The sequence below is a fragment of the Oryctolagus cuniculus genome, chromosome 1 (assembly GCF_964237555.1).
Source record: "Oryctolagus cuniculus chromosome 1, mOryCun1.1, whole genome shotgun sequence".
Lineage (NCBI taxonomy): Eukaryota > Metazoa > Chordata > Mammalia > Lagomorpha > Leporidae > Oryctolagus > Oryctolagus cuniculus.
The window spans coordinates 100,740,078-100,766,244 of NC_091432.1; the positions used below are offsets into that span (position 1 = coordinate 100,740,078).

Here is a 26,167-nt window from a genome sequence, read left to right on the forward strand (position 1 = left end):
TACTGTACCTGATAAGCTGAAGGCATTCTTCATTAAATATCACATTAACACCTTAATTGATAGATTCCATAATTGTATTATATGCCACAAGATGACTTCTGGGGATAATTATTTATCCTTTTATTGGCAAGAGGTTCAGAGCAGATGTTGTGGTATGTTATTGCTCAAAAGTGATTAAAAGCAAGACACATGTGACATGAACTGGAAAGTATCTCTGGCTTTTGAATCCAAATGAGACAACTTCTGGCTGCTGCTGCTCCTTTGCAGTTTGCATGGAATGAGCCTCTCCACATACAAATGCAGAAAGCCCTATTGGTGCTGGGTGCCCAAAGACTGTAACTATGAAAGGACTTCAAAAAGTCCACAGGAAAAAAACGGAATTAAGAGATAAACTTTTTGTGGTACAAAATATTTTGAAACCTGTGCATATCATTCCTTTCATAATTATATTTTCTGCAAGCTTTTTGAAGATTCCTCAAATGATTGTTTTATTGTACTTGAGTTGTAGTGACCAAGACTCTGGTCCAGGATCCTATCCGAGGGGACCTGCAGTGTCTTACCACCTGCCGAATCACCACTTTCTCTGCCTCCATGCTTTCCTGCTGTCACTGGGAAACCTGAAGCTCTCTAGGATACAGGAAACTAGGGCAGACCCACTGCCCCTGGAGGCTCGTCTCTAAACATTGCTGACAGCACTCTCCCTGCCCCAGTAAAAGGCAGCACTGGTTTACCCTAACCACTCCCTGACCCCTCTTGTGCCTGTGCCATTCAAACCTTGCCCAAATATTTACAGGCATGCAGAAATCCTGAACAAATATTTGCCCACCAAGTTAAATGGTTTGTAAGTATTTAGTATTCCGTGCTGTTCGTGTCTCTCACACAGTTTATGATTTTTAAACACAACCAGAACCAAGTGCATTTCGGGGGGTGTCCATAGTACAAAGGCAGAGTGAATGGGTGAATACAGAACTTTTGGTCTATTCCAGCCCTCTCCCCCTGCCTGCCCCCTCCTGATGTGAGTAGGCTATGCTAAAAATAGCAGTGTTGCTACAGCTCTTCTGCAGGTGGGAAGCATTGTGGAAACAGATTGTCTTTGTTTTTCCCATCTCCCTTCCCAAGTCCTGAATGGTGCCTTTGGATTATTGTGTGTGCCTCCGAGGGCTCTGGAGCTGAGAGCGAGCCACCTGCCATCATGCATGTGGTCAGAGGCAAGGCCACAAGCATTTCAAATGGCAGCATTAAAAGCAGTCATTTGTAAGTGTGTAAAAAAGTTATCTTAGAAAACTGCTGCATTTTGCTTTTGCTGCCATACTTGCGATAATATTCGAAAACAAGGGAGGGTTTAGGGAACATTAGATATAAATATGAGAAGAATAAATCCTTCAATATGTATTCAGTTCCTACTTCACACAAAGCAAGAAAGGTTTTCCCCTGCCCCTAATGTCTGGAAGCACCTCATAATGAGGTTCATTGGTAACAACAAAGAGCTTACAGTCTAGTCCAGGAGTCAAAGCATAATCATGAAAGTTATAATAGTTTCCAACAGTAACTTCTTAGTATATGTAGAATGTTTTCTGATTTAGAAAAGTACAAGGAGGGGTCTTCAAAAAGATGGTAGAAAATGCATGTATCTCTTACTTCCATTTTTCCATGAGCTCTGAGAACTCCTGCAGCTGGGCAATTATACAATGTAGCCAACTAACCCGGTCCCGGAGTTGGGGATGTCTGGGCAAAGGTGAGGCAGGGTGAGGAAGTGAGGGAGAGCTGGTGCAATTTTCCTGGAAGTAAAAGGAGGGCCCTAAAATGTAACTGTACCCATGGCTTGATCTCAGTAACAGCATTGAAAAATGTCTCCATTGGGAATGCATGGAAGTTTCTGGGTGCTTACATTGTGCCTGTGTGCCAGTTTTACTGTACCTGATAAGCTGAAGGCATTTTTCATTAAATATCATGTTAACACCTTAATTGATAGATTCTGTAATCTACCCCTTTCTGGGGTTTCTGGAGACATTTTGCACCCAGAATACTGTGACTTCTCTTGACTGCTTGCGTGAGCTTGATTGCATTCTGTGCTGGAGAGGGTATGTCTGTTGATTCCAGGCTCTCAGGAAGCTTACCCTGTATGACCCAGAGCAGCCTAAGCCACTACAACTGACAAATGAATGCCTCACATCACCTGGATGAACATGATACTCATGTAACAGGTCAAGGTCATTCCCCTCCAGGTAGTCATTTCTGGACTTGGACTGGCGTGTCCTGTTAAAAAGCAGAGGATGTGAACTAAGGATGTGAAGGACCTCTACAATGAAAATTACAAAGTGCTAATGAAAGAAATGGAAACACACACACATACACACAAATGAAAATATCTATCATGTTCACGGATTAGAAGAATTGATGTCAGGGCCAGTGCTGTGGCATAGAAGGCTAAGCCTCTGCCTGCAGTGCCGGCATCCCATATGGGTGCCAGTTAGAGTGCCGGCTGCTCCACTTCCAATCCAACTCTCTGCTCTAGCCTGGGAAAGCAGTAGAAGATGGCCCAAGTCCTTGGGCCCTTGTACCCACGTGGGAGACCTGGAAGAAGCTCCAGTTTCCTGGCTTTGGATCAGCCCAGCTCCGGCTGTTGCAGCCTTTTGGAGAGTGAACCAATGGAAGATTCTCTGTCTCTGTCTCTCTCTCTGCCTTTGCTTCTGTAACTCTGCCTTTCAAATAAATGAATCTTAAAAAAATAAAAGAAAGTAAGCAGAGTCTGGACAAGGGTTTGGTGCAGGAGCTTTATTTAAGGGACTTCATTTTGGGATCCACGGGACTAGAAGAAAGTTACTAGGAAAACTGAGGCAGGGATTGAGGTAATACCAGTACAGTCTAGTTCTTTCTGTGCAAAATTGAAGCTCCATCTCATTGGGACCCTTGAAGGAGTTGTTTGTTAGTTTCCTAAGGCTGTGGTAATGAAGTACCACAAACTGGGTGGCTAAACAACAGAAACCTGTTGTCTCACAGTTCTGGAAGTCCAAGATCAAGGTGTCAGCAAGCCTGACTCCTTCTGAGGATTGTGAGGAGTCTGTTGCATGCCTCTCCTCTAGTTTCTGGTGGTTTGCTGGCAGTCTATGGTGTTCCTTGGCTTCCAGATGTAACACTCTGACTTCTGACTTCATCCTCACCTGCTCTTCCTATGTGTGTGTCTATCTCCAAGTTTCCTTCTTAGATTTATTCTGATGACTTCATCTTAATCTGATCATCTGTAAAGATTCTTTTTTCTAACAGAGTCACATTCACAGGTACAACAGGTCAGGACTTCAATTTCATTTTAAGCAGAAAAATTCAACTCATAATAAGCCATATGGGTGTACCTTGGAATCATCTGCCCCAGAGTCCTTAGAGGAGAGCATTGGCTCCTGGCCTCCTCTGTTAGAGCCCTGTGGTGTGGCAATGCTCTTGCTTGTCCATATTGCACTCTTGGGAGTGCCCAGAGGATATTGCTGGCATCCCCTGAGTGGTTTCACAGCGTCTCCAGGACTGACTGAAATTGAGAGACAGTTTGAGCACATAAGGTACACCTGTAAAAGCTGCCAGGGTAAGCATTTTGCATAGAGATATGCGGCAAGCTATGGAGGTGGAGAGTGGGGAGGCTATTCCTTAATCCCTTACTGAGGCTCTGATGGGGTTCCTGTTTGTCTGACCCTACCCACCCACCCCTCAACCTCACCACTGGGCTGGGAACTTCAAGAGGATAGTTCATGCAGGCCTTTTCCCTGTGGAATCCCAGTTATGCAGAAGACTGCCAGGTACATCCAAGCATTTCATTTATACTGAAATAATAAAGGATCCTACCCCCAGTGCCTCCACCATGACTGATGTTTGGGGCACCTGACAAAGTCACAGGAGAGTGGCCCTCCCCCTCACCACTGGGAAGATGAAAAGTGTGGCCTGCCTCCTTTTCTCACCCCACCGCCCCCTGCCATTCTAACTCCTGTGGGCTGACAGTATAGAGAGGGACATGATTTTTTTGTAAAAGGTTACATCTCATTGTCTTTTTGGTGAAACCACCTTGTAATATATTTTTTATGTATGCTAATAGCCAAATCCCTTTGGAAGTGATGCAAGATGGATCCTCATTAGGACAAATAGTGCTGAAACAAGATGCCTGCCTGTGACCGTGGCCATTGTCTCCTTTATTTCAACATGGCTTGCAGAGGAAGAAGAGAGGTCATCTGTGACGCTCTCATTTAAAAGTAATCTCTGAGCATCTGTCTGTGCTAAAGGCTGCATTAGGTGCTAAGCGGATGGAGCGTGTTCAGACGAGATCCTAACAAGGTCATCCCAACACTCTTACCTGTTTGGTTCACACTGGGTGGATGGGGACACTGTGACCCGACTCTAGGAGTCACGCATGAAGAACTGAAAAGAAATGTCATTTGTTCTGACCTCAAAGCAGTTGCCATTAAAAAATGTATTTCCCACCTCTTTTCCCTGCACCACTCTCCCTTCTGTGCCCTCATAAAGGTGTGGATCTGGACTGTGCTGTTAAAGGCATGCACAGAGAGTCTGAGACTTGCAAGCCATGAGGAAATTCATCACACACTGACAGTCTAAACTGAGGATGATGTAACCCTAAGGAACAGAACTCTTGGATACATCCTTTCAGTTTCTAATACGTAGACATGCATGCATGTACAGTTATTGGTAAGTGTATTAGCTAGAATTTATTGAGTGCTTACTGTGTGCTGGACACTTTTATTTTTTTAATTTTTTTAACTTTTATTTAATAAATATAAATTTCCAAAGTACAGTTTATGAATTACAATGGCTTCCCCCCCACAAGTTCTTTTTTTTATTTAATAAATGTGAATTTACAAAGTGCAACTTTTGTATTGTTGTGGTCCCCCCCCAACCTCCCTCCCTCCAGCGGCCCTCCCCTCTCCCACACCCTCTCCCATCCCGCCCTTCATCGAGTTTCATTTTCAATCACCTTCATATACAGAAGATCAACTTAGTATACACTAAGCAAGGATTTCAAAAGGCTGCACTCACACAACCATACAAGGTATAGGACATTGTTCGACTAGTAGTGTTGTTTTTAAGTTTCATAGTAAAACACATTAAGGACAGAGACCCTATGTGGGGAGCCTGTACTCAGTGACTCCTGTTGTTGATTTAACAATTGGCACTCTTATTTATGACATCGTGCTGGACACTTTTAAATATTTCCAACTCTCAGTGTGCCCCTGTAGAATGGGTGTTATTTCCATTTTAAACAGAAGAACTGAAGTTCAGAGAAATTAAAATTTCTGGCTAAAATGACACAACTGTGGTGGGGCTCTGACCAAGGTCTTGCCTGATGTGTTACATTATCCAATAGCAAGTTTTCTTTATTTTGGGAATGAGAATTTTTGGGATGTCTGGCCAGAGGCCTTGACTCTATGGATGGTGGCTCTCCCTTCCGATGAAGTGTGTGATAAAAAGGCCCTGGCCCCGCAGGGCAGCACGCTCTACCCGGAGCTCTCTGTGGGGCCCCACAAACCTTTGTTGCTGCCAGTGCATCTATGCCTGGTCCAGCTTCAGCACCCACAAGTTCCTATGTCCGCCTCTGTTAGCGCCCTGGTCCTGTGCTGAACCCTGTCTGATGGAGGCACTAGAGTGGCTAGGATGGGAACATACAGGCTCTCTTGGGCTGGTGGTGGTCAGGTGAGGGGGACAATAAGAAAAATGGTCAGAAGGTGAAGTAGGCATGGTACACTGGTCACTGTGTGGGTGGGCCAGGCAGGGGGACAAGGGCACTCAAGGGTGGTGTTCTTGGGTTTTTGCCTTGGGCTGCTGAGTGGGCAGTATAGACAAGAGCACATCAACCTTAAGGCAAACATGAAGGAAGCTTACACTCGTGCTTCCCACACGTCACCCTCTCTTGGAGATGGTCCGTGACTTCATGTGGTGAGGCTGGGCCACCACAGGAAACGGTTTGCATGGCCTTCAGGACTCCTGGCTGAGTTTTAAACAATTGTAGCATAAAAACTAAAGGATGGTTTGGTTCATTTTTCTATTGCACAATGTGTCTGTTCTTTAGGAAGCTGATTTATGGCAACACGTAACTTTGCTGCTTCCATGGGTATTTCTTTTCTGTGAGTACTGCTCCTTTACGTATTTATATTTATCACATTTAGACATGCAAACAAGGCATTCTCTAGAATGTGCCTTTTTTTTTTAAGGGAACGCAGAGACAATTTGAAATGAAATTGAGGTGAATTTATTTTAGCTTTCACATTCTATGTAATGGTACTCGATTTTCTTGGGCCCCAGTTGTCTAAGCCTGGGGTTCCCTGAACAGCTGCTCCTCAAGATCACCTGGGGAGCCTTGAATAGATGTGGCTTCTTGTCATGATCCCCCTCTAGGGGGTTCTGACTCACTGGGGATGAGGCACCTGCATTTTAAGTTCGTCAGAAAATCCTGATGAGCAGCCAGGCTCAGGAATTGCCCATCTGAGTCAGTCTCCAGATTTATAGCCTCAGTATTGGATTACATTAGCATTTTATTTTCTTCAAAGGCTCTGTGGGCATTTTAGGGTAGATTTAAATGGTATTGTATTAAAAAAAAGCTAATATTCTTTCACTGAGTATTTGCCATTGCCAGATACTGGGAAAAGTACTTTTTAAGGAATTGTAATCCTCATTGAAGAGTTATTGGGCATCCTCATGTTCCAAAGTCGGGGAAAGTGAAGCTGAAAGAGGTTGGAAAAATTCTTTGTATTTTTTTTTTTTTAAGATTTATTTATTTATTTGAAAGTCAGAGTTACAGAGAGAAGGAGAGGCAGAAAGAGAGGGAAAGAAGTCTTCCATCCGCTGGTTCACTCCCCAATTGGCCACAACGGCCGGAGCTGTGCCAATCTGAAGCCAGGAGCCAGGAGCTTCCTCTGGGTCTCCCGCGCAGGTGCAGGGGCCCAAGGGCTTGGGCCATCTTCTACTGCTTTCCCAGGCCATTGCAGAGAGCTGGATTGGAAGTGGAGCAGCTGGGAGTCAAACCGGCGGCCATATGGGATGCTGGCACTGCAGGCAGTGGCTTTACTTGCTATGCCATAGTCAAGGCCCTGGAGAAGTTCTTTGAGTAACTAGCTCAAATGACCAGGTACAAGAACACAGCACTCAGCTAACTCTGATTCTGAAAGGCAGCCTGCTTCTGAACCATTGTGCAGAACAGCAAGTTTGTGGGGTTAATGATGATTCCAGAATTCTTCACTTTTTGCATTTTGGAAATAAGACACCTACCTCTGTTATTTGTGGGAGGGTAATAAGTCAAGGTTAATACATCTGACAATGGCTGAGCAGTCTAGTAGAGAAACATCTGTTTATTTTTCTGCAAAAGAACTAGAGAGAAAGCTCTTTGTCTTGGTCTACTTTCTGTTTCTGTAGCAAATGCCTGGGACTGGGAAATTCGTGAAGAGCAGAGTTATTTGGCTGACAGTTCTGGAGGCCAGGAAGCTCAGACTATGATACCAGCACCTAGTGAGGATCTTCTTGTGCATCATAACACAGCCAGGGGAGGCACAAGGAAAGACAGAGCAAGGGTGCTGACTTGGTTCTCTCCTCTTCTTGTAAAATCACTGATGTTATCCTGTGGGTCCAGCCCATCTGACCTCACCTGATCCTATTACCCCCCAAAGCCCCAACTTCAAATGCCATTAACATATGAATCTGGGGATTTACTCTCCAACACATGAAATTTTGGGGGATGATTTGAAATCACAGCATGCTTGTTGGGAAAAACAGATAAGCACAGAAAAGCAGAGAAGAAGAGCAAAAGGAAAAACTATGGTTTCCTAACTATTTGAATCTGTTAATATCTTTTATTCTTTTCTGAGCCCAGATTGATTTAAGTTTATTACTTATAAATACAGTAAAACCTTTTATTACACACTTAATGTATCCAGCAGTTTACTACACCCAGAAGATGCTTCTGTTTGTGCTGTCATAAATCGATGAGAGACTGTTAATAGTAACACTGGCTTAATCACTTTGATGCTTCTTGTTGCTAATGGGGACTATAAAAATAGATGGAGGTGTGAATAAATGTGCTTTCTGAAATGTGCCAGGCTTGAATGAGGAAATGCATGAGCCTGAAAAGGCAGGTCCACAGAAACCTTAGTGATAAGGATGCTAACACAACACCTCCTTGCTTTAGCATAATTCTTTGACTCTTTATGAAACATTTTCTTTCAACTTTACAATAACCCTGGAAGGAGGCAATTTGGCCTAACCCTTCAGGTGAGAAACCTGGGCGCTCTCCTAATCCAGAGCATTCTGCCGTCACAGCCTCCCTCTGGATCCAGACGGACCTGGCGTTGGCTCATTCAAGCTCGTTCTTCCCAGCCCACCACTGCTTCTCACAGACCTGCGGAGCCTGCAGTTTCCCAGGATGCTTGGATTAAAGCAGGCTCGGCTGACATTTGAGAGCAGCTTCAGGCTGCACAAACATACTTCAATCATGGGTGAAAAGGAAACAGAGCAGCTCAGGGGGGAATTTGCCATAAATTCTTAGCCTTTTCAACAGTTCGACTTTATTAGGGCATGAGCCAGTGATATTTTTCTTCATTTTCTAACTTAGATGCTCACAAAAGGGTTATTGCTTTGTAATATTTAGTTTTCTTGGCATTGTAGCTGAATTAAATGCAGACCAAGTGAGACCTGGAAGGAAGCATCTCCTCTCTTTCTGATCTACCGTCCTGGCCCAGTTTCCTATATTTAATGAACACAGTGGTGAACGTAAGAATTGACCTACATGCTGTGGGCCTCCACAGAACCAGGGCAGGCCTTGCAGAAATGAAGAAAAATATCATGTAAAATGTGGCTTAAATTGGGATTGCTTTTTTGTTTGTTTCCTCCAGGCATGTCTGTCTCGCACCCATGTGATTTTTCAACTTGGAACTTGTAGGTTGAGGGGAGGAGGGGAGACATTACAAAGTATTTTTTTTAAGTTTCTGTGTTTTATTAACTGGAGAGTAAGTTGATTCCATCATATTCCCAATTCCAATGTTTAAATTTAACTGAAAAGTGATCCCTGTTAAATATAAGAGTGGGAATAAGAGGGAGAGGAGATGTACAATTTGGGACATGCTCAAGCTGACTTGCCCCAGATGGTGGAGTTAGAAATGTGCCAGGGGATTCCAATCCAATCCAATCAAGGTTGCGTGTACCAATGCCATCTCACTAGTCCAAGTGATCAATTTCAGTTCACAATTGATCATACTGTATCTGTTATTTCTGAAACTACAGGGCATCTGGAGCTGATGAGCACTGGGTTGAGTGGGGGCTAGGGGCTCTGTAGAAGGGAACTCTGATAAATTCGTGTCAGAACTAGACTCAGATCTGATGAGTTTGTGGACAAGGATCAGAGTTCTGAGGGAGTTGGAAGGAATTCAGCCAGTGAAGGACTGGCCCAGAGGTAACCTTGATCACACAGGCAGGGCAGATGGTATTAAGTCTCGTGGGCACTGCCGGTCCTGGTGGTGCCTGAGGACCAAGAAAAAGCCAGAGGGATGTCCCAAGGCCTCTCTCTGCTTTTTAGGCCGACTGGGGTAGGTACTTTCCTTCTGTAACCTAGGCAGGACACAAATCTGCCTGTTTTAGGCTGCCAGCCGTTGGAGGAAAAGACCTCTTCCCATCCACCACCAATCAGATTAAACTGCACTGAGCCAACAATGAGGAACACACAACTGTGAGATCCTAACCCTGGGAGGGAGAAAGATGAGTCAGAAACAGCAGAATCAGATCTCAGCAAAATACAGCTGCTGGCATAAATGGGTGAAAAGGCAGTATGGAAACCTAAGGAGATTGAAGTGCATTTGTTACAAAAAGACTTTCTGAAGAAAAAAAGCAATGTTTTCATCTAATCAGTAGGTGAAGCTTAAAGAGTTAACAGTCACTACTGACACCCACCTAGGTGGCTTGGAAGGTGAAAGCACAGAGCAAAATCACACGGATATGAAAATCATAAGGGAAAGGGGGAAGCAAGGGAGAGACTGGGAGGAAAGAACAAGGAGATTTAACCTGCAGATGATAGGATTTACAGGAGGATAAAAAGATCGACTGAAGAAGAGACAATAATTAAGGACATACAGAGGGGTGGGCATTGTGGTACACTGAGTTAAGCCACCATTTGGGATAATGTATATCCCATATTGGAGTGCTTGGGATCAAGAGCTGCCATTGCCTCTCACCCAGCTTCCTTCTAATGCACTTGGGGAGAAAGCAGACAATGGCCCCAGTAAAGGGGTTCCTACCACCCATGTGGGAGACCCAAATGTGGTTCCTGGCTCCTGACTTTGACCTGACCTAGCCCTGGCTGCTGCAGCCATTTGAGCAAGTGAACTAGTGGGTAAAAGATCTCTCTCTCTCTCACTCTTTGAAATAAATTTGTAAATATATAAATAAATCTTTTAAAAATATGCGAGAAGAAAATTTCTGGACAGCTTCATGGAAAGCTCTGAATCTGTATCTGGAGGGATTAGCCAAGTCCCAGGGCAGATTACTGAGAAAAGTGAAACCTGACATATGAGGGAATCTTTTAAAAGTTTGTGGAAAATGCCTATTATGAGAACACAATGCATGGATTTCAAAATTTTTTGCGCCAAAGTAAATGTATCATGTAATTTTTCCATGAACTTTTTGAAGTTCCCTCATATTCTGGTAAAAATTGAACTCTAAAGAGAAAATCTTAGTTTATGCCAAGAAGAAATAGTTACTTACATAAGAATGTAAGATTGACATCATCTGGAGGCTAGGCAATGCTGGGATAAAATCAAAAGGAAATACACAATATGAAAATTCTTTGCCCGGCTGGGTAGGGCGTAGCAGTACTAAATGGCTGCTGTAAGCTTGAAAAAAAGGAGGAGGGGGGTATCCAATGACCAGTCAAGATAGTCAAGATAGCGGGTGCCGGCGCCGTGGCTCAATAGGCTAATCCTCCACCTTGCGGCGCCGGCACACCGGGTTCTAGTCCCGGTTGGGGCGCCGGATTCTGTCCCGGTTGCCCCTCTTCCAGGCCAGCTCTCTGCTATGGCCAGGGAGTGCAGTGGAGGATGGCCCAGGTGCTTGGGCCCTGCACCCCATGGGAGACCAGGAAAAGCACCTGGCTCCTGGCTCCTGCCAGGATCAGCGCGGTGCGCCGGCTGCAGCGGCGGCCATTGGAGGGTGAACCAGCGGCAAAAGGAAGACCTTTCTCTCTCTGTCTCTCTCACTGTCCACTCTGCCTGTCAAAAAAAAAAAAAAAAAAAAAAAAGATAGTCAAGATATTCACCCCTCAAGGCAAGGGAAAAAAAGTGATTTCAAGGTATGTGATACTGTAGAGCATTGCACTCATGTTCATTTCATCAGCAAATGTTTGAAAAAGACTCAGAGCAAACAGCAATTGAACTAAAATAAGAAGAGGTAATATAGAGGAAAGGAAACATTACTGAGCTAAGAAATTTGGCTTTTTGTCTGTAGATCATAGAAGACTAAGCAGTCCCCAGCCTTGGGACTGGAAGCATAGCAAAGGAGGAGAGACCATGGCTTCGTGAAAGGATTCCTAATGAAAGTAGACCCCAAGACAAAAATGGGTTCATTACTTAGATTTATCTAACACTTAATGAAAGATAGTTGCAATTTTACTTAAATTTTACTAGACAATACAAAAATGGAAAAGGTTTGAATTCACTTAATGGAACCAATCTAATTTTTTTACTTAACTCTAATAAATTTAAGAACTATAAAATTTGCAAACTGTAAACCAATCTAATTTATGAATATTGATGCTGAAATTGAAATAAACAGCAAAATAGAACCTAGTGGAGTTTTAAAAGAATATTAGACTGTGAACTAGTAGAATTTATTTTAGGAATGCAAGAATAGATGAATATAAAGATATTTATCAATATAATTCCTTGCTTCAACAAATGAAAAGAAAAAAATCATGACTATATTCATTTTTGAAAAAGAATTTTTTAAAATTCTTTTAAGAGAAATACAGAAACACAAGTAATCAACCTAAATACAATAAAAGATTATTCACCATAAATTAACTGCAATTATTAAGTGACAAAACACTAATCTACTTCTGTTAAAAATCAGGAACTGGAAAGGAATATTACAACTGTCTTTATGCAGCTTTGAGTTAGGGTTTATAGTGAATGAAATAAGAAAGGAAATAACTGACACTGTTTGAGTCTGTTACCCAGATGCCCAAGTCTCATGTTGGAATCCTTCACTTCAATGCTCAGTTCTGGCTCTTGACTCCATCTTCCAGCTAATGCAGACACTGGGAGGCATCAGGTGATGGCTAAAGTGATTTGGTTCCTCCCACCTTTGTGGGAGACCTCACTCTGTGTGCCAAGCTTTTGGTTTTGGCCACCAGCCCAGCCCAGTGCCAAATTGTGCATTTGGGGATTGAACCAGTAGATAGAAGACCTCTGTCTCTGTCTCTGGTCTCAGATTAATTAATTAGTTAATCAATTAAAAATAGTCCTACTGGTGCCTGTTTTTTATAACTTTTCAAAACCACTAAGACTCCACTTTTAGGTATTCAAAAAAGCCACTCAACTTTGGAAAAATAATTGTTTAAAAAGGTAGCTGGAAATGTTAAAACCTGGAGTGGGCATTGTGGCACATTTAAGCTGCCATTTTAATGCTCACATCCCATATTGGAATGCCTAGGATCAAGTCTCACCTGAGAGTTTGATCTGTCTTCCTGCCAATGTGCCTGGAAGGCAGCAGGTGATGGCTCAGATACTTGGGTTCCCCCACCCATGTGGGAGACCTGGATGGAAGTCCTGGTTTCTGACTTCAGTGTGGACAAGCCCCAGCTGTTGCAGGCATTTGGGGAATGAACCAACTGATGGAAGATAAGTCTCTCTCTCTCTCTCAGCCTTTCAAATAAATAAAAATAAATAAGTACACTTAAAAAAAGAGAAATATTAAAGTATGTTTCTTTTTCTCTAATTAAGCAGTCCCAGCAGTGAGATTTCTAAACAGAAAGGAATGTGTAAGGTTTTATTTTCAGAAATAAAAATTTAAAAATTCATTTATAGTAACTTTAAATACAATGCCTATTTTTAAATGAGTATATTAAGAAAGACACAGAACTTATAGGAAGGAAACTATAAAATCTATTGACAGACACACGACACTATCTGAATACTTGGAAAATTTGTCAAAGGAAAAACTTAGCACAAAACATATAATTTCTGGGGCCAGCAATGTGGCATAGTGTTGGTTAAGCCTCTGCCTATGGAGCTGACATCCCATATGGGCACCAGTTTGTGTTCCAGTTGTTTCTCTCCTGAACCAGCTCTTTGCTATGGCCTGGGAAAGCAGTGGAAGATGACCCAAGTGCTTGGACCCCTGCACACATGTAGGAGACCCAGAAGAAGCTCCTGGCTCCTGGCTTCATATCAGCTCAGCTCTGGCTGTTGCAGCTATTTGGGGAGTGAACCAGCTGATGGAAGATCTTTCTCTCTATCTCTGCCTCTCTCTGGCTATAACTCTGCCTCTCAAATAAAGAAATAAAATCTTTTTTTTTTAAAAAGGATAATTTCTTCAGAATTCATGTATACATTTTAGGTAATTTCTGTCAGTATCCTAATTGAGAGTTTGTAATCTTAGAAATTAGATTATTCTTCCAATTTAACAAATAAATAAATAAACAGAAATATAACTTCTTTATAGTTTATAAGGAAGCATGGACCTTTTAGACTAGCCAAGAAAATCTGTGAAAGAAAAATGATGAAGAGATTGCCCTCATTGGATGTTATGAGCCACTTTTAAAACAATAGCATCAATACAACCTTGGTTTTGGGAAAAAGAAAGAGATTAGTGGAGAGTAAAATAGATAATGCAGAAATGGAACTTAATTTGTATGAGAATTTGTTATTGTAGAGGAGGAAATGGCTGGATTTAATAATATGGTATTGAGATTCTTGGTTTTCCATCTGGATGAAAGAAAATTTGAATCCAAATATGCACAAAATAATGCAAATATCATTTAAAAAATAGAGAGTTAAATACTGGGCTTTAACTTACATAGTGTGGTGGTAGGAGAGATCTCTACCCAGACTAGAAGTCCACAAGCTATAAAAGAAAAACTTTACCAAGCAGACAGAAACACAAACAAGTAGATGATAGTAAAGAATCAGTGAAAAATGGGATTAATGGATTTATATTTAATGATATGTAAGTAATTCTTACAAGTTATTAAAAAGGAAGAAATTGGGGCCAGTGCTGTGGCATAGAAGATTAAGCCTCTGCCTGCTGTGTTGACATTCCATTTGACGCCTAGTTCAAGTCCTGGCTGTTCTACTTCCAATCCAGCTCCCTGCTAATGCACCTGGGAAAGCAGCAGAAGATGGTCCAAGTGCTTGGGTCCCTGCACCCACACGGGAGACCTGAAAGAAGCTCCTGGATCCTGGCTTTGGCCGGGCCAAAATCCTGGCTATTGTAGCCATTTGGGGGGTGAACCAGGAGATGGAAGAATCCTCTCTTTCTCTGTCTCTCCTTTTCTCTCTGTATCTCTGCCTGTCTAATAAATAAACAAATCCTTAAAAGCAATATAAAAATTAAAAAGGTAGAAACTTCCCAACAGAAAAATGGACAAATGATATGCAAGACTATTTGCAGAATAACAACTCCATATGGCCAGAAGTTTATGGAAAGGTACTAAAAGTGACTGATGTTTAGGGACTTTAATCTGAAGTAACAATATCTTTTAGAAGTGGCCAAAATTTTGAAAAGCAGTGATATCCATTGCTAGTGAAGATGGGGGGAAAGAGACCTGTGCAGTGCTGGTAGAGATGTAAATCATTAATCTTGGGGGAAAGCAGATGATCAAATGCTATTATAATTAACCCTACACATTCCTTTCTGTATAGGAATCTCACTGCTGGGACTTTGCTGTAGTCTGAATGTTTATTTCCTCCCCAGATTCACATGTTGAAACGTAATCATCAATGTTATGGTGTTAGGAGGTGAGGTCTTTCAGAAGGTGATTAATTCATGAGGGCTCTGAATGCCCTCACTAGAGAAGCCCCCACAAGAGAAGCTCCATAGATCTTCCTTGTCCCTTCTCCCATGTGAGGACTCAATGACAAGGTGCCATCTATGAAACAGAAAATTGGAACTCACCAGATACTGATTCTGTAACTACCTTAATCTTGGACTTCATAACCTCCAGAATGTTGAGAAATAACTTATGTTTATAAGTTTCCCAGTTTATGGTATTTTGTTGTAGTAGCCTGAAGACATTAAGACAGACTATTTTTTTTTTTTAATTTGACAGGTAGAGTTATAGACAGTGAGAGAGAGACAGAGAGAAAGGTCTTCCTTCTGTTGGTTCACTGCCCAAATGGCTGCTACGGCCAGCGCTGTGCCATTCCAAAGCCAGGAGCCAGGTGCTTCTTCCTGGTCTCCCAAGCGAGTGCAGGGACCCAATCACCTGGGCCATCCTCCGCTGCCCTCCTGGGCCACAGCAGAGAGCTGGACTGGAAGAGGAGCAACCGGGACAGAATCCGGCGCCCATATGGGATGCTGGCACCTTAGGTGGAGGATTAACCAAGTGAGCCGTGGTGCCAGCTCCCAGACTATTCTTAAGAACAAAAACACTCATATGTAAAGATATTGTGCTGTTTAATTTAATTTTATGTGTGAACCTTGGGCCACAGGGTGCCCTGATACTTGGTCCCGTATTATTCCAGATTTGTCTGTGAGTATATTTTTGGATAAATATTACTGGAGGGTGTTTGAGTCAATAGACTATGTAAAGCATAGTGCCTCCTCTAGTGTGGATGAGACTTATTCAATTAATTGAAGGCCTGCATAGAACAAAAACCTGACTCTCCTGGAGTAAGAGGCAACTCCTGCTGCCTAACTACCCTGAGTTGAGACATCAGTCTTTTCCTGCCTTCTCACTGGAACCAAAGCATTGGCTCTTGTTAGAGCTTGAGCCTTCTGGCTTTTGGATTAGAAATTAAACATCAACTCTCAGTCTCCAACTTGCCAACTGTGGATCTTGGGATTTTCCAGCCTCTAAATTCTGAGAACCAATTCCTTATAATAAATCCATATATATATATATTATATATATAATATACATTATATATAATATAATATATAATACATATTAATAATATATTATATATACTATATATTTAATTATATATATTATATATATATTCCATTTCTCTGGGGAGCCCTCATAGAGTTTATTTTATTTTATTTTTTTTAACTTTTATTTAATAAATATAAATTTCCAAAGTACAGCTTATGGATTACAATGGATTCCCCCCCACAACTTCCTTCCCACCCGCAACCCTCCCCTTTCCCGCTCCCTCTCCCATCCCATTCACTTCAAGATTCATTTTCAATTCTCTTTATATACAGAAGATCACTTTAGCATACATTAAGTAAAGATTTCAACAGTTCGCACCCACATAGAAACACAAAGTGAAAAATACTGTTTGAGTACTAGTTATAGCATTAACTCACAATGTACAGCACATTAAGGACAGAGATCCTACATGAGGAGTAAGTGCACAGTGACTCCTGTTGTTGACTTAACAATTGACACTCTTGTTTATGGCCTCAGTAATCACCCTAGGCTCTTGTCATGAGTTGCCAAGGCTTTTTTTTTGTTTTAACTTTTATTTAATGAATATAAATTTCCAAAGTACAGAATATGGATTACAATGGCTTCCCCCCCATAACGTCCCTCCCACCCGCAACCCTCCCCTTATCCACTCCCTCTCCCCTTCCATTCACATCAAGATTCATTTTCTATTCTCTTTATATACAGAAGATCACTTTAGCATACATTAAGTAAAGATTCAACAGTTTGCTCCCACACAGAAACATAAAGTGAAAAATACTGTTTGAGTACTAGTTATAGCATTAAATCTCAATGTACAGCACATTAAGGACAGAGATCCTACATGAGGAGTAAGTGCACAGTGACTCCTGTTGTTGACTTAACAAATTGACACTCTTGTTTATGGCCTCAGTAATCACCCTAGGCTCTTGTCATGAGCTGCCAAGGCTATGGAAGCCCCCATGAGTTCACTGACTCTGATCATATTTAGACAAGGCCATGGTCAAAGTGGAGGTTCTCTCCTCCCTTCAGAGAAAGGTACCTCCTTCTTTGATGACCCATTCTTTCCACTGGGATCTCACTCGTGGAGATCTTTCATTTAGGTTTTTTTTTTTCCCCCCAGAGTGTCTTGGCTTTCCATGCCTGGAATACTCTCATGGGCATTTCAGCCAGATCCGCATGCCTTATGGGCTGATTATGAGGCCAGAGTGCTGTTAGGACATTTGCCATTCTATAGGTCTGCTGTGTATCTCACTTCCCATGTTGGATCATTCTCTCCCTTTTTGATTCTATCAGCTAGTGTTTGCAGATACTATTCTTGTTTATGTGATCCCTTTGGTTCTTAGTCCTGTCATTATGATCAATTGTGAACAGAAATTGATCACTGGGACTAGTGAAATGGCATTGGTACATGCCACCTCGATGGGATTGAATTGGAATCCCCTGGTATGTTTCTAACTCCACCATTTGAGGCAAGTCAGCTTGAGCATGCCCCGAATTGCACATCTCTTCCCTCTCTTATTCCCACTCTTATATTTAACAGTGATCACTTTTCAGTTAAGTTTCAGCACTTAAGAAGAATTGTGTATTGATTACAGTATTCAACCAAAAGTATTAAGTAGAACAAACAAAAAAAATACTAAGAGGGATAACATATTAAGCTGCTCATCAACAGTCAGGGTGAGGGCTGATCAAGTTACCATTTCTCATAGCATTCATTTCACTTTAACAGGTTTCCTTTTTGGTGCTCAGTTAGTTGTCACCTATCAAGGAGAACAAGTGGTATTTGTCCCTTTGGGATTGGCTTATTTCACTCAACATAATGTTTTCCAAATTCCTAACAGGGATCACTTTTCAGTTAAAATTTAAACACCTAAGAACAATTGTGTGTTAATTACAGAGTTCAACCAATGGTACTAGAACAAAAACAAAATACTAAAATGGATAAAGAGTTCACCAACTCTGATCATATTTAAACAAGGCCATGGTCAAAGTGGAAGTTCTCTCCTCCCTTCAGAGAAATGTACCTCCTTCTTTGATGACCCATTCTTTCCACTGGGATCTCACTCGTGGAGATCTTTCATTTAGGTGTTTTTGTGTGTGTGTGTGTGTGTGTGTGTGTGTGGTTTTTTTTTTTTTTTTTTTGCCAGAGTGTCTTGGCTTTTCATGCCTGAAATACTCTCATGGGCTTTTCAGCCAGATCCGCATGCCTTAAGGGCTGATTATGAGGCCAGAGTGCTGTTTAGGACATCTGCCATTCTATGGGTCTGCTGTGTATCTCACTTCCCATGTTGAATCATTCTCTCCCTTTTTGATTCTATCAGTTAGTATTAGCAGATACTATTCTTGTTTATGTGATCCCTTTGGCTCTTAGTCCTATCATTATGATCAGTTGTGAACAGGAATTGATCACTGGGACTAGTGAGATGGCATTGGTACATGCCACCTTGATGGGATTGAATTGGAATCCCCTGGTATGTTTCTAACTCCACCGTTTGGGGCAAGTCAGCTTGAGCATGTCCCAAATTGTACATCTCTTCCCTCTCTTATTCCCACTCTTACATTTAACAGCGATCACTTTTTAGTTAAGTTTCAACACCTAAGAATAATTGTGTATTGATTACAGTATTCAACCAAAAGCATTAAGTAGAACAAACAAAATAAATACTAAGAGGGATAAAGTATTATCCCTCTGTTCATCAACAGTCAGGGCAAGGGCTGATCAAGTCACCGTTTCTCATAGTGTTCATTTCACTTTAACAGGTTTCCTTTTTGGTGCTCAGTTAGTTGTCACCGATCAGGGAGAACATATGGTATTTGTCCCTTTGGGATTGGCTTATTTCACTCAGCATAATGTTTTCCAAATTCCTAACAGGGATCACTTTTCAGTTAAAATTTAAACACCTAAGAATAATTGTGTGTTAATTACAGAGTTCAACCAATAGTACTAGAACAAAAAAAATACTAAAATGGATAAAGTATTACATTGTACATCAACCGTCAGGACAAGAGCTGATCAAGTCACTGTTTCTCATAGTGTCCATTTCACTTCAACAACTTTTTATTTTTTGACAGGCAGAGTGGACAGTGAGAGAGAGAGAGCGACAGAGAGAAAGGTTTTCCTTTTGCCGTTGGTTCACCCTCCAATGGCCACCGCGGCTGGCACGCTGCGGCCGGCGCACCGCGCTGATCCGATGGCAGGAGCCAGGTGCTTCTCCTGGTCTCCCATGGGGTACAGGGCCCAAGGACTTGGGCCATCCTCCACTGCACTCCTGGGCCACAGCAGAGAGCTGGCCTGGAAGAGGGGCAACCGGGACAGAATCCGGCGCCCCGACCGGGACTAGAACCCAGTGTGCCGGCGCTGCAAGGCAGAGGATTAGCCTAGTGAGTCGCGGCGCCAGCCCTCATAGAGATTTATACAAGGTAAGTACCTAATATTTATCAGGAACGCAATGGCTTCATGAATTATTGAAAGATATCATGGTATCTTTTGGAACCATTAAAAAGCAAAAGCAAAAACAAAACAAAACAAACCTCTAACTCCATTGCTTGACTTGGAGAGATTTCCATGAAGTAATTTATAATGAGAAAAGCAAGATGCAGAAAAGTGCCTAAAAGGCCCTAGCACTGTGGCACAGGAAGGTTAGGCCACTGCTTGCTTGCTGCTCTGCTTCAGATCCAACTTCCAGTTAATGCACCTGGGTGGGGGATAGTGGGTGATAGCACACCTGCTGACCATGTTGGGGAGACCTGGATGGAGTTCTGTGCTCTTGGCTTCAGCTTGATAGAGACCTGGCTGTTGCAGCCATTTAGGGAGTAAACCAGAGGATGGAAGATCTCTGTCTCCCTCTTTCTCTGTCACTTTATTAAATAAATAAATAAAAAATTTAAAAGGTTTACTTATTTGTTTGTAAGGAAGAATGATAGAAGAAGGGAAAGACAGAAAGAGAGATCTTCCATTTGCCGTTTCATTCCCTAAATGTCTGCAACAGCTGGGGCTGGCCAGATGGAAGCCAGGATCCAGGAGCTTCTTTCAGCAAGGGCCCAAGCACTTGGGCCATCTTCTGCTGCTTTCTCAGGTGCGTTAACAGGGAGCTGAATTGGAAGTGGAGCAGCTGGGACTCGAACCGATGCTCATATGGAATGCTGGCACTGCAGGCTGTGGCTTTAACACACTGTACCATAGTGTGTTCCAATAAATTTTTTCTTTAACAAAGTTCTTAGAACATAGTTTTACTGTTGTGAAACAAATAAACAATACCATATCTTTTATAGAGATGTTCCTTGACTAATGATCAGGTTACATACTGATAAACTTTCCAGACGTTGAAAAATCATGTCAAAAAAGCATTTAATGCACCTAACCTGTTGAATATCATAGCTTAGTTAGCCTACTTTTTTTTTTTTAAAGATTTACATATTTTATTTGAAAGTCAGAGTTACACAGAGATAGGAGAGGCAGAGAGGGAGAGAGAGAGAGAGGTCTTCCATCTGCTGGTTCACTCCCCAATTGGCTGCAACAGCCGGAGCTGTGCCGATCCAAAGCCAGAAGCCAGGAGCCAGGAGCTTCTTCCAGGTCTCCCATGTGTGTGTGCAGGAGCCGAAGGACTTGAGCCATCTTCTACTGCTTTCCCAGGCCATAGCAGAGAGCTGGACCAGAAGAGGAGAAGCTGAGTCTTGAACCGGTGTCCATATGGGATGCTGGTGCCTCAGGCCAGCCCCTAGCCTACTTTCAATATGCTGAGAACCACTACATTAGCTTATGGTTAGGCAAAATCATCTAACACAAGGCTTGTCTTATAATAAACTCATGAATATATCATGTAATTTATTGACTACAATGCTGAAAGTGCAAAACAGAATGATTTCATGAGTATGCTTTTGCACTATAATAAAGTAAAAAATTTTAAGTCTAGGAAAATCTACATGTGTACACGTTTGTATAGGTGTGTGTTTATATTATTATATGAGCAGAGAAAAAAATGGAAGGACACATAATGGGTTGTGAAGATTCCTGTTTGGGGAAAGAGACCATGATTTTTGTGGAGCTGTAAGAGAGAATGGGGCCAGAGGAGCAGAAGAAAACTGAAAAACCAAAATGTGTGATAGGATACCTGTGTACATTGAATTACAAATGTGTATGTTTGTGTAAGTAAATTTTAAAATAACATTTTTAAACAAGGAAGAATAAAGAAGAAAACCTGATGGGTGGGGCTGCCAAAGCCCCTCCAGATCTAGCACAATTGGAGGGTGGAATAGCATTGGTCAGGATGGTAACTCCATGCCATCTCCCTGACCAGCAGCATCCTACAAGAGAAGCCACTTGACCTAAACCATATGCTATTTTTAAAACTAAAAATGGAGTTACATGTACCAGATATGAACAGGCCAGGTTAACATACCGGAGAACTCTGTATTATAGTTCAGGATAATCAAAAGACTGATAATGGTGGTGCTGAAAATGTTTACGACAACTAAAAAAAAACTAGAAAGTTCTTCTTATTCTGTACCCTAGAGTATGGTGTCCTGAGCTGTTCCAGTATGTTTACTGTCATTTAAGAGAGGCTTGGCATTAAAAAAAAAAATCCTTCTGCTGAAGAGCCAAATAATTCTTACGTAATACTGAGCTTTTTTTGGCGAATTAAGGAGGACCTAGTATCTCTATTGTACATTTATGACTTCGGAGTCCCAGAGCAGATTGCTATGCTTATTTATAGAAAGAGAATCCATCTCTTTGTCTCTGTTATTCTTGCTGCTTATTGCTGCTCACCAGCATGGAAATGTTGCCTCAGTCCATCAGGAGGGCAGGCACAGCTCTTCCAATAATGACCTCCTGCCTGTCCTTAGCAATTACAGGAAACAGGAAGTCACCAAGAGAGGGCAAGAGGCTTGGGTTCCATTGTTAGTCATCACCCTCTGTAGGGTACAGGACTCTTTGCCAGGAGTCTGGGGCTAGGAACATTTACAGCTGCGAAATCGCCTCTGTGGCCTCTCGAGAAGAGGTTGCAGCAGGAAGATGTCTGAATGAGCATCACTTGGACATCCTGCAGGTGTTCAGCATACTTCACCTGCCTGAGGGGGACACTGGCTTCCCTCAGTGGTGTTTCTCACCTGGCTTCTGTCAGGTACGACATCAGCACAGACATCAGAATGGCATCGAGTACGTTGGATTTCCTCCTTCATTGGCAATCTTGTTCCAAAGATGTTTAACAAAAATGTAAAGGGGGACCGGCGCTGTGGTGTAGCGGGTAAAACTGCCACCTGCAGTGCCGGCATCCCATGTGGATGCCAGTTAGGGTCCCGGCTGCTCCACTTCTGATCCAGCTCTCTCCTGTGGCCTGGGAAAGCAGTAGACGATGGCCCAAGTGCATAGGTCCCTGCACCTGTGTGGGAGACCCAGAGGAAGCTCCTGGCTCCTGGCTTCCGATCATCACAGCTCCAGCCATTTCAGTTATCTGGGGAGTGAACCACCAGCTAGAAGACCTCTCTCTCTTTCTCTCTTTGCCCTTCCTTCTCTCTCTGTGTAACTCTGACTTCCAAATAAATAAATAAATCTTAAAAAAAAGAGAAAATATAAAGGAATTTGGGGCCAATGTTGTGGCATAGCAAGTAAAGCCACTGCCTGTGACGCTGGCATCACTTGCGTGTGCCAGTTGGAATCCCAGCTGTGCCAGTTCCAATACAGCTCCCTACTGATGTGCCTGGGAAAGCAGCAGAAAATGTCTCAAGTATCTGGGCCCCTGCCACCCATGTGGAAGACCTGGAAGAAGCTCCTGGGTTTGGTCTGACGCAGTCCTGGCCGTTGTGGCCATTTGGGGAGTGAACCGGCAGGTGGAGGAGATTCTCTCGCTCTCTCGCTCTTTTTCCTTTTCTCTCTCTGTAACTCTGCCTTTCAAATAAATAAAATAAAATCTTAAAAACGATCTCATACTTTCTGTACATTAGGAGCATATGCAGATAACAGGATTATACATACATCTAAGAGTAATTAAAATTACTTAATAAAGATAAGTAAAATAATTTTTAAAATTTCCTGTGTCCAAGATAGATTGCTTCACTTTGTTCTGTTTGTCCCTGTTTATCTCACATTCCCGTGTTCCAGCTGCTTCTTGTCCCCATACAATGATTGACATTATTGGACAGGACACTGATTTAAGCCTTCATGAGGTGTTTGTTTCTTCACCAGTAATCTCAGACTGACTCCTGGAGACAAAATAAATTCTTAAATTTCTGATTAGGACTTGCAAGAATCTTTTGACTAAAATCAACTTGGGGTTTTGGTCTTTGTAAATATAAATGAAGAATTATCGAGACTCTTTGATTGATGCCAACCTGAATAAAAGGAGTAAGAGCAAAAGCGAGTGAGCGAGCACGTGACTGCCTAGAGGACAAATTACAGTAGATCCTGTCCTCAGGATGTGCAATTTTTCAGCCGGCAAATTGGAACACAAATTCTGGCAAATGCTTTTGTAATAGTGGAAATAATAAGGCAGACTCCTTTGTGTTTTGGCTGTTGCAGAACTTACAATAAGGTAATAACTATCCCATCTAGATGTGTAGAACAAGAAAGCAGAAAGAACCCCATCATTTAAATCCTGGGGGAAACAGAATATTAGTTTCATTGTTGACTCTGAAATCCCACTGATACTAGAGGATTTTAGAGGTAAAATCCCCAGTCTGTTGAATAATTATTTAGAGGAGTCACATTGCAACATAACCTCTGCCTTTTTCTCAAATACATGATGAGAGAATAATTTGGAGTGATTTCCAGCCAGTTTTATGGACCTGGCCTCCGGATTGCTAATGTTTGAAGGAGACGGGGAAAGAAGTAATTAAGGACCTTTGCTGCAGGTTGCTGTGTTCTCTTGCTTCTGGGCACATTCTGCACTTGAAAATGAAATTGGAATTTTAAAAACACAATCAACATCTCTTCTGCTGTTTTCTAGTTTCTGCCCAAATCCCTGGGTTTCTGTCTTTCATACTCAGGGAAATGAAAATGGACTCCTTGATTACTTATGGCCCCAAGTTGTTGCTCATATTTTTGCTGAGATGAATGTTAATTGCTCATACAGAATGCAAATATGAGCCACCAGGATTTTTCAGGATAGGGCCAAATTGTTACTCATGTTAGATTTCTCAAAATCATTCTACATGAACTGAAAGCAGCCTATTTTTGCACTTGGAACATGAGAAGCGATTGTTGTAATAGATTGAGTTTAAATCTTTTTTGGAAAACTTTTTTATTGGGTTTGGTTGTTTCAAAAATCACGGGTAAATCATGCCACTTTTAGGTATACAGTTCATGGCTAAAAAAAATAGCATCCTCTCATCGTCTGTGTTGAGGCATTTTATTAGCATTATGGAGTAGTAGAGTCAGAAGGGACTAATGTTCATTGTGTCAATTCCCTTCCTTTAATATGTGAGACATATGCAAAATGTTCAGAGGATCTGGCCTTGGGTCTCACAGCTGGTTAAAAGGTCAACAAGGCCATCATCTGGCTTTCCTGACCGCTGCACTACAACTAAAGAGTGCATTGGCCAACTCTCTTCTAACTTGAAGAGCATGGTTTGTAGGACAGTCAGGGGGTACTTCAAGGACTCCATGGCTGATTTTCACAAGTATCACTTCTGTTTGTGTTTGTCTAGAGAAACATCATTATAGTAGTACCCCCTTATCTGTGGAGGACATGTTTCAGGACTCCCAAGGGATGCCTGAAATCAGGAACAGATCGTACTCAAACCTATTTATAATATATATATATATTATTTCTGTATGTTCATGACTATGATAAAGTTTAATTTATCAATGAAGAACAGTAAGAGATTAACAGTAATTAGTAACAGAACAATTATAATAATATGCTGTATTGGAAGTTACTTGTTCTAGATTTGAATTAAATGAGATACCGATGAAAGTAGAACGAGGAGACTGATTATTGTTGGTCAGATCTTAGGGAGCGTGCTGTTCAGCACAGCAAATGGTTCTCCCTGTCTTCTGGAGGTAGGCTTGTCTGGGGCAGGCGCGATGAGGCTTGCTTTCTTCTGGCAAACTGACCGGTAAGCCCAGTTCACCTGATTATTACTTTTGGAGGAAAGGCCCAGAAATGAACAAAATGCAAACACAGGCATCACATTTTCTTAAGTGGCTTCAAGAACAGTGAACAGAGATCTTAGTAAGGGGGTTGATTTGGTGGCCTACCTTTAGAAGCTAGCTTAGATTTCTTGCTAGAAGGTAGCCTGGATTTTTTTTTTTATTCAAAGATAATATTTGTACTTGTTTGGTGCATCCTTGAATCTTTTCACTCATTCTTCTTCCCTTTGAGCTTCCTTCCAGGGAATTCTGTACATACACAGAACAAAACCAATGTAGGACAAAACAGATGTATGAAATAAGGTAGATCTAGCAGTATTTTCAGCACCATTGCCAAAAAGTATAAGCAGGGTTCTTGGTAAATACAAATTTTCTCCAAATCCTCATTTCTAAAAGAATCAAGATTCTTGAAGATAGCATTAGGAAACTTTTTCTTGGTATAATTTATAATAATAATTTTCCAAGAAAAAATTTTTTTGAGTATAGCAAAGCTAAGCATGACAAATTTCACATTAATTAAGTCTGAATTCATGAGGGTTTATTCTACTCAATATCATCCATTAAGCTTCATTTCATACCAGATTATGAGTTAACTTTAAACTCTTCCAACCAAACTGGAACTCTATGACTGAAGTTTTCACATGACAAACCCAAATTCTATGAGGAAACTATTTCACCTAAATATAATTTCTAATTTGTTTTGTGGTGTTTCAGTGTAAGGATAATGACTTGAACTAGAAATTGTATTTTAATAGTTATAGGAAGGTAATTTCAGTGATTATAATATATGCTAGCAAATATTGCAATAAATTGACTAATTTGGTTCACATTACAGAAAATATTAAAACTGAAGCATTAAGTTGTGAGCATACATATTTATTGAAAATCTCTTAGGGGTCGGCGCCGTGGCTCAACAGGCTAATCCTCCGCCTAGCGGCGCTGGCACACCGGGTTCTAGTCCTGGTCGGGGCGCTGGA

The 26,167-nt window shown here is 41.7% G+C and overlaps 1 protein-coding gene across 1 annotated transcript in view; it reads left to right on the forward strand.

The window, feature by feature from the left end:
• DDX10 (DEAD-box helicase 10) overlaps positions 1-26,167 on the forward strand; it is a 407,034-nt gene that overhangs the window by 331,037 nt on the left and 49,830 nt on the right. The gene's annotated exons all lie outside the window — the stretch shown is intronic.